We start from the raw sequence: 9,323 nt of genomic DNA, 5'->3' as shown, positions 1-9,323 counted from the left end.
GGGTAGAACAGTTCCCCCCAACATGGGTAAAACGTTGGACTCCATGATAAATCACATGGTTTATGTCGGTTAGAAGAACCTCCCCAAATAAGAATAATAAGTAAAGCTTTTAGAAACTAAGTGTTATGGCTCACTAAGTTTATCCTTATACTTCATTACTCATGTTTATGATTTTTGCAGTCTCTATTTTATTCAATCTCAAGACGAGTCATTTACACTTAGCATGCATCATTGAAAGTGTATATGAATATTTATGTCACGATCCAAAATAGGATCATGACCGGCGGTAAGGAGGTTAAGACTCCAAAGCAAGCCTTGTCAGAATTCTATAGAAAATCGGATAAAATTTCCCCTGTTTTTGGGCCTATCAAGAAAATTCCCTAACCTTAAATCAACAATACAACAACTCAGCATCACAAACAATACATCAAAACACCAACACAATCCACCAAAAACCATCAAAACCCATTTACCATTAAATAACAATAAGAAATCCACTTCCAAACTATGAGAAGAAGTCGATAACTTCACCAAATCAAAATACTGAAATAATACTCAAACTCTACAGAAATGACTATAGAGCAACTCTAGGAGTTTCAAGGAAAAGAACATAAAATAAATAAATTATTGCCCACACGAACAAGTGCGAGACTCACAAGGAATATGCCACTCGAATACTCACCATCACTTGTGTACTCTGTAAAAACAATAGCGAGGAGTGAGACGCTAGCTCAATGAGTAATAACACTTAACCACAACCATTTTAGTAGGGACAAGTCATAAAACATCGTGAAATATATGCTCTTTCATAAAACAATAATGATAAACCGTATCACTTGTTTTGTGTAAACAAAATAAACTAAAAGTTCAGTAATAAATTCAATAAGCATCGTATAATATCAAATATTATATATTTGGGAGATTTTCAAGAATGAATCATGTAATCTGTGTGGTATTCTACGTTAAGAATAGCCAATAACAGTGGACCCCTCAGAAAGGAGTCAAATATCATATCAATAGGTCCCTACTCGAGGGAGATTAGTAACAGTATGCTAGTTCTACCTTTCCACTAGCGAGGGCTGTAACAGTAATCTGTAAATACAAGGTGCACTAGGTCTAATGATCCCGCCGTTAGCTACGGGATTCAAATCAAGGTCTACTCCCATTTATACTCTTTTGTAAATAGTAGATATTCATATAAAAGCATTTTTCAGAATAGTACATAACATTTAAAATTCATATCATGTTACATGTAAACTTGAATAAAACACATGTCAAGATACTTATTTTCAATATCATATCAAGTAAAGAACATGTCTCACGTGCAAATTTCAAGCATTCAATAACACTTGCTTTCATCGAAAACATGTATAAATATGTAATTTAAGAAATACAAATCTTGGGAAGCTACTACTCACAGTACACGTGTCGGAATACCAAAATTGTCACCTCAAACGCTTTGTATCACTTTCTGGGATCAAATCTTGAACCCAATAAGAACCTCTTAAGAATTTTCTTTTTTTCGTTGTTATAGCTGTGCAGAAATTTTGGGCGTTGGTTGCTGTTTTGTTGGTTGCTGCTGTTGTGCGATTTGCACATTTAAAGGCAGCTTCGCTGCCTATATGCAGCATAAAGGGCAAAGCCCTATATTCTTTTTCCCGTTTTCTTATTATAATTGCCTCATGGGCTTGACCCACTAAATTTTCTTCTATTTTTCTTTTTTTTAAAATGGGCTTAGCCTATTCTAATATCCCTTTATATTATTTTTTTCTTTTGCACTATAAATACTCATTAATTAGTGGAATAAGATATTACATTCTCACTGAAACAAGTTAGGATACTTGAGTTGCGTGTCATTTTCAGACTCTCAAGTAGCCTCTTCAATGATCTGGTTCTTTCATAAACTTTCACGGACACAAACTCTTTTGATCCTAACTTTCTTACTTGTCTATCAATAATCGTCATTGGTTCCTCTTCATAGGTTAAGTTCTTGTCCAACTGCAAGGTCGGTACTTCTAGCACACGAGAAGAATCTGATACACTTCCTTAGCATAGAGACATGGAACACCAGATGGATAAAAGACACCTCAAGAGGAAGTGTCAAATGATACGCCACTCCTCCTACACGCTCAAGTATCTCATAAGATCCTATATATCTCGAGCTCAATTTACCTCTTTTCCTGAACCACATCACACCTTTCATAGGAGGGAATCGCAGGAGATATATATATATATAATTGTGAATACTAAAGTTCTTTTCTTATTCACAAAGATTTTGAGCTGTGAGAAACCACAGTTTGATTAATTGGTCCTTGCCATTTGTCAATGGCGTCCCATAGCAAATTTGATCCCAACAAATTAGCATCTCCAACTTCAAACCATATAATAGGAGAGTGATATTGCTTAGAATACTAGGTTTTATATGAATCTATCTGCATGCTTGACAATAATCGTTGTAGGCCAGTTAAAATAAGGATAGATAAACATCCCAACTACCATATCGAAAATCAAGAATCCAAGTTCTTAGCATATCAGATTTGCATAGTATACTCAGAATGTTTGTATGCATCTGGATGAATTGAGGTAAGATCTACCCGAGCACTAAAGTTTCTTAAAAAGATTTTCAAAATCGTGAAATAAGCAGTGATTCTCCATTAGATATGATGATACTGGAACCATATGAATCAAACAATTTTGTTCATGTATTCCATATATTCTACTCCACCATAGTAGTCTTTATTGATAGAAGTGCGTTGATTTTTTTTGTTGGTCTACACTTATCTATACGGAGCATAATCAAAGGGTTTGAGGTTGTCAATTGCAAAATTCCCGGTAAGTCTTACCATTTCCACTTCAGCAACTCTATCTATTGTAGTGGGATTGCGAGTTGTTGATGCTCGGCCTTGGCCTATTGACAAGTCAAACAACTAGAAACAAAGTCACGCACATCCTTCTTAGACTTCTTTCCACCAATATAATGTATTCGTATCATTGTACAAAATAGAGAATTAGGAAGTGAAGTGTATTAAGAGTTATGTGATTCCTCCAAAACAATCAACCTCAACCCATCTGTGTATGCTACACGTAACTAGTTAATTGGAGAAAGCCATATCTTTTAATAGTCATATCCTTGTTTTTTGTCCGCTAGGACTTTATCTCGATATTTACATAATAGTTCATCCTCAAATTAAGTGTCCTTTAAGAGCTCTATCAATGAATACTTGGCCATAACTGCAGCTAACAATATCTATGAATTTTCATATCGGGTCTGACATATTTGCAGGACGTATATATATGTCAAATTTGCCATAAGTTCTACTCAATACATCAACCACAATATTGAACATAATGTTGATCTTTCCAGAATGGTACATAATAATAAAATCAGTCTTTGATTGATTCCATCTACCACCTCTGTTGTCGAAGATTCAATTCTCTCTGTTGGAAAAATACACTTAAATATTTTGTGGTCTGTAAGAATCTCATTAGTATAGTTGCATAAGTGGCACCTCTGAATCATTAGAGCAATCACTGTTGCGACCATCTTCATATTATGAGCAAGGTAGTTTTTAAAAAAAAAAACTCAAGGCTCGTTTAGATGTCTTGAATCCTAAACTACCATACATGAGAACACATCCTATTCGCACCCTCAAAGCATCAGAGAGCACTATGAATCCTCCCAAAACTGATGATAAGGCTAATACTTGTATGGTAGTCGAACATATCTTGAGCTTCTGGAAGCATCTACTCATATTCCTTCATCTGTTAAAATTTAACATTTTTTTCTATGTAGTTGGGTCAGTGGAGCTACAATTCTAGAGGAACACTATTCCAAGAAAATGCTGCACAATAGCATGTCAAACTCGGAAGTTACTATTTCGTGTAAGAGAAATAGGCTTGTGTCAGTTTTGAACTACTTATGTACCCTCAGGACCCGCCATGATCCCATCATTAGATACAACATACCTAAGCAATGCTATAGAGTCTGGCCAAAATTTGGACTCAGAGAGTTTAACGTGAAGGTGGTGTCTCAAAATGTTTGTACCACAATTCCACCTTATAAGATCTCTGTTCTACTCAACTATGAGAGTATACAGAAATATTACCATACACACTATTACAAATCTGTCTAGGATGGCTTGCACACACTCTACATTTAAGTCCACAATTGCATGTTGAGCATTGGGCCAGTCCGATAGACATCTCATAATGTTTGACTGAAGTATGAAGTTTGTCTTAGTAGTAATCATTTTCTTTGATAGTAAGCTGATAATAACCAAACTAAAAATCATTCTTGATTAGTGTATGACTTCCAGTAAGAAACAAGTATGACATCGATATGAGACAAGAAGAATCTATTATGACGTTACTTAGTTCAAAAGCAGGTAGTCAGAGCCTTCTTTTTTTTCTTCTTCTTGGGTTATGTCTTCTTTCTTCACGATCAATGAACACTACAATGATACTCTCAGTCTAATAAAACCTTTATTTAATATTTCCTATAATTATTTATTCAGTTTTCAACTCCCCTGATGTCATACATTATAGGGGTATTTTATGGGTTGCATGTCACACGCCAAATCAGTACAAAAATCCATTTATTGTACTAGTAGGTCTAGGTAAATATATAGGAAAGACATCACGAAAATCTGTCACTATCCTTACCATTTATACACTAGATACCTCATCGCTCGTGCTCTTTAGTAACTGTTGAACCTTCATAACTCAAATCAAATCCCCTAAGTTTCAACCTTGTACGAATCCCTGGTTCCTCTTTTGATAACTTTTCATATTTTCAACGTCTTTAGCAGTATCAACTAGCTTCCAGTAGGTAGAATTTTTGCACATGAGGTTGCTGTGTTGCCTAAAAGGCTAACCAACCCTTCAAAACTTCTAAACTTGAAATGCTTAGTAAGAAAATAAGGAGCATATCGAGGCTGTTGAGAAATTCTGGGGGTCATTTAAGCTACATTCTATCATCTGAATGATTTCTTTCATTTTTTTTTTGTTAACTAGCTATCAAGTTATATGCTTTCACGATCAAGAAACAAACAATCCACAAATAACTTAGGGAATCACATCGCGGCAATAGTGTTGCTCCTGCCAGCATCCTTAATAGTACAATATCATAACATGCATGGTAATTCGTCTGCAATGTCTAGCTCTACGAAGCTCACGGTAGAATGTTCCATAGCTCACAAAGCTTTAAGTATATTCACCCAAGAATATTTTAACGACCCTTCTGGAATTGTCATATATGAATTTTGGTGGCTTCAACCTCTAGATTTCTCCAAGGATACGTCTTGGTCCTCGACAATCTAAATCCATATAGGTGCCTTGGGATGCTCTTGGGCCCTATTATGTTGTCTGATTCCAAACTGTCCATCAAGCTCTATAGCTTTTCACATCGAGATAAACATCTCAACGATAAAAAGCTAACACCCTTATTGTTTGGACCAGTACTAATTCCACTGGTGGGCTATATTACATGTCTATTTTTTTTATTTGGGGGTTACAACTTCCTCATTGTGGCATAACAAACCCTTCCATGGCCCAGCCAATTTCAGGTCAGTTGCCCTTAGTTGGAAGAGACGATGAATTTTCAAAGATGATATTTTATAACTCCGAACCTCTGGTCTAGATCTTGCTATAGCATTATCAGTTTCAAATCGTATGGTAACTAGAAAAACAAGATAGATTCAACTATTAAACACTAATCGTCACACACATATGGAGGAATAAGAAAGAAAGGCACGACACATCCTATCACGTCCTCGCAAAATCACGATTATATAAATGGCCTGCAACATAACCATAATTGAGATTTTACTACTAACACGTGCTCCATTAGTCACAGGAATAACCTAGGTTCTCTGATACCAACTTTGTCACGACCCAAAATAGAATCATGACCGGCACTAAGAAGGTTAAGACTCCAAAGCAAGTCTTGTCAGAATTCTATAGAAAATCGGACAGAATTTTCCCTGTGTTTGGGCCTATCAAGAAAATTCCCTAATCTCAAATCAATAATACAACAACTCAACATCACAACCAATACATCAAAACACCAACACAATCCACCAAAAACCATCAACACTCATTCACCATAAAATAACAATACGAAATCCACCTCCAAACTATGAGAAAAAGTCGATAACTTCACCAAATCAAAATAATGAAATAATACTCAAACTCTAAAGAAATGAATATGGAGCGACTCTAAGAGTTTCAAGAAAAAGAACATAAAATAAATAAACTATTGCCCACACGAACAAGTATGAGGCTCACTAGGAAAATGCCACTTAAATCCTCTAACTAACAAAATCCTCACCGTCACCTGCATTCTCTATAAAAATAATAGCAAGGAGTGAGACACTAGCTCAGTGAATAATATCACTTAACCACAACCATTTTAGTGGGGACAAGTCATAAAACATCGTGAAATACATGCTCTTTCAGAAAAGAGTAACGATAAACCGTATGACTTATTTTGTGTAAACAAAATAAACTAAAAGTTCATTAATAAATTCAATAAGCATCATATTATATCAAATATTACATATTTGGGAGGTTTTCAAGAATGAATCATGTAATCAGTGTGGCATTCTACATCAAGAATAGCCAATAACAATCGACCCCTCAGAAAGAAGTCAATTATCATACCAGTAGGCCCTACTCGAGGGAAATCAGCAACTGTTTGCTAGTTCTACCTTCCCACTAGCGAGGGCTAAACAGTAATTAGTAAATACAAGATGCACCAGGTATAACGATCTCGCCGTCAGCTACAGGATTCAAATCAAGGTCTACTCTTATTTATACTCTTTTGTAAACAATAGATATTCATAACATTTAAAATTCATATTAAATCATGTTACATGTAAACTTGAATAAAACACATGTCAAGATACTTATTTTCAATATCATATCAAGTAAAAAACTTGACCCACATGCAAATTTTCAAGCATTCAATAACTCTTATTTTCAACAAAAACATGTAAAAATATGCAATTTAAGAAATACAAATTATGGGAAGGTTACTACTCACAGTATACATATCGAAATACCAAAATTGTCGCCTCAAATGCTTCGTATCACTTTCTTGGATCAAATCTTGAACCCAATAAGAACCTCTTAAGAATTTTCTTTTTTTCGTTGCTATAGCTGTGCAGAAGCAGACCCCACTAAGTGGGAATACACTGGGTTTGTATAGCTGTGCAGAAATTTTGCACGTTGGTTCCTGTTTTGTTGGTTGCTGCTGCTGTGCGATTTGCACGTTTAAATTCAGCATAAAGGGCAAAGCCCTATATTCTTTTTTGCCCTTTTCTTATTTTAAAGCAGCTGTGCTGCCTATATGCAGCATAAAGGGCAAGTCCTATATTATTTTTGCCCTTTTCTTATTTTAATTGCCTCATGGGCTTGAACCACTAAATTCTCTTTTTTTTCTTTTTTTTAAATGAGCTTAGCCTATTCTAATATCCCTTTATATTATTTTTTTCTTTTGTACTACAAATACTCATTAACGAGTGAAACGAGATATTACAATTTAATTATTATTACTTTTATGCATTTACTCCATATATTTATTATATTTCAAAAGTACTGATCACATATATGTTTATATGCTACATTATCTTATAATGTAGGTATCAATTATATACCACATGTCATAATCAGACAATTTGCAGCTTTCAGTCAGCAGGTGATGAGTTCTTATGATTTGAGAACTTGAGTCAACTATAGTTCTAGTAGCAATTTTATTCATTCATATTGATTAGGGATAGTTGGGAGTCACATCCCGGCTATCTATAGTCAATATTGGAAGAGGTTTTACAGACAGTCATTCAGAGTTGATGTATTTAATTTTAGTTTTGTTTGTATAACCAAAGTGTAAATGTTTTAAACAGTCTTTTATTAAAAATATTTAGCAAAGACATTTCTTCCGTTTATTTCTTCCAAATTTATGTAACATATTCAGTTGCTCACGAGTTATGCAAGTATCATGGGTTAGCACCGTGTGACGTCCATGGGTAGTCTCGAGGCGTTACAAAAAGTCAAGGCATTGAAATGAGATTTATAGCCAACACATTATGGCCTTGTACTATTCCGATTTCATGAGCGTTTTTTAGAATAAGCCCAATTCTCATAAAAAGTAGCCTACCTCCACACTCACATAAGTGAAATCTATCGACAGTGTTCCTATAATTTTAGCACCCCACTCATACAAGCTATAGATTTTTATTAAGAGTTTTTTTAAAAATCAACCTCCACAATCATTACAGGAACAAATGCACTCATACCATAGGGAGGGATAAAAAGTAGTGCATTTTTCACAAGAAGTCATCATGTGAATCATTTTTTCCATTGAACCTGGTTGTAGGATCTCTAGTCCCCAGGTTGGGTTTCCTCACATATAACTTAGGAATTTATAGGCTTCAAACCTATCCCCCTCTATATGTGCCAGACATTTTCTCTTGCTAAGGCCTTAGTTAATGGTCTACAAGATCATCACAAGATTTGACATAATCAACACTAATGGTACCATTTGTCAAATATGATCTCACATTACTGTGTTTTCTCCTTATAGGTCTGGATTTATCGTTGTAATAATAATTTTTAACTCTATCAATTGTAGTGGTGCTATCACAATGAATTAAAATAGGAGGAATTAGTTTTTCAAAATAAGGTGGTTGAAATAATCTCTCAACCAATTAGCTTCCTCACTAGCTGAAGCTAAAGCAACTAATTCAGCCTCCATAGTAGAGTTAGCAATAATAGTTTGTATTTTAAATTTCCAACAAATAGTATCATCACCCAAAGTAAAAATATAATTAGTAGTAGATAAGGAATCATCTGATAAAGTGTGTCAATCCGCATCACAAAATCCTTTAAGTACAACAAGATATTTTTTTATAGAGCAAACTACAAGTTTTTGTTCCAATTAAATATCTCATTACTCTCGTTATAGCATGTCATTGTTCGTTACCTGGCTTGCTAGTAAATCTGCTAAGTACACCTACTGTATATGCAATATTAGGCCTAGTACAATCAGTCGCATATCTCAAACTTCCAATTATGCGAGCATATTTATTTTGATTTATAACATCATTTTCACTTTCAACAGAAAAAAAGTGAACACTAGAATCAGAAGGAGTTACAACATGCTTGCAATCAAGGAAATTATATTTTTTTCAGACTTTTCTCAAGATAATGTCTGGTCTAGAAGATTTCATCACATGTCCTAGTAATTTCTATTTCTTGACAAAAGTTTGCCTCACAAAGATCTTTCATATCAAAATGTCTTTTAAGAATATTTTTAGTCTCTCCAA

At 34.6% G+C, this 9,323-nt stretch overlaps 1 long non-coding RNA gene across 1 annotated transcript; it reads right to left on the bottom strand.

Moving 5' to 3' along the window:
- Nucleotides 1-455: 455 nt before the first annotated feature.
- Nucleotides 456-7,442, bottom strand: LOC107843390. Its single transcript, XR_001666345.2, has 2 exons — nt 7,043-7,442; nt 456-697 (listed from the first exon to the last, which is right to left on the bottom strand). It is a non-coding gene; the product is annotated as an uncharacterized LOC107843390 (long non-coding RNA).
- Between the last annotated feature and the right edge of the window lie 1,881 nt (nt 7,443-9,323).

Source organism: Capsicum annuum, chromosome 10 (genome assembly GCF_002878395.1).
Source record: "Capsicum annuum cultivar UCD-10X-F1 chromosome 10, UCD10Xv1.1, whole genome shotgun sequence".
NCBI lineage: Eukaryota > Viridiplantae > Streptophyta > Magnoliopsida > Solanales > Solanaceae > Capsicum > Capsicum annuum.
Note: the sequence above shows the minus strand (reverse complement) of the source record. Positions and strands in the feature narration are given on the sequence as shown.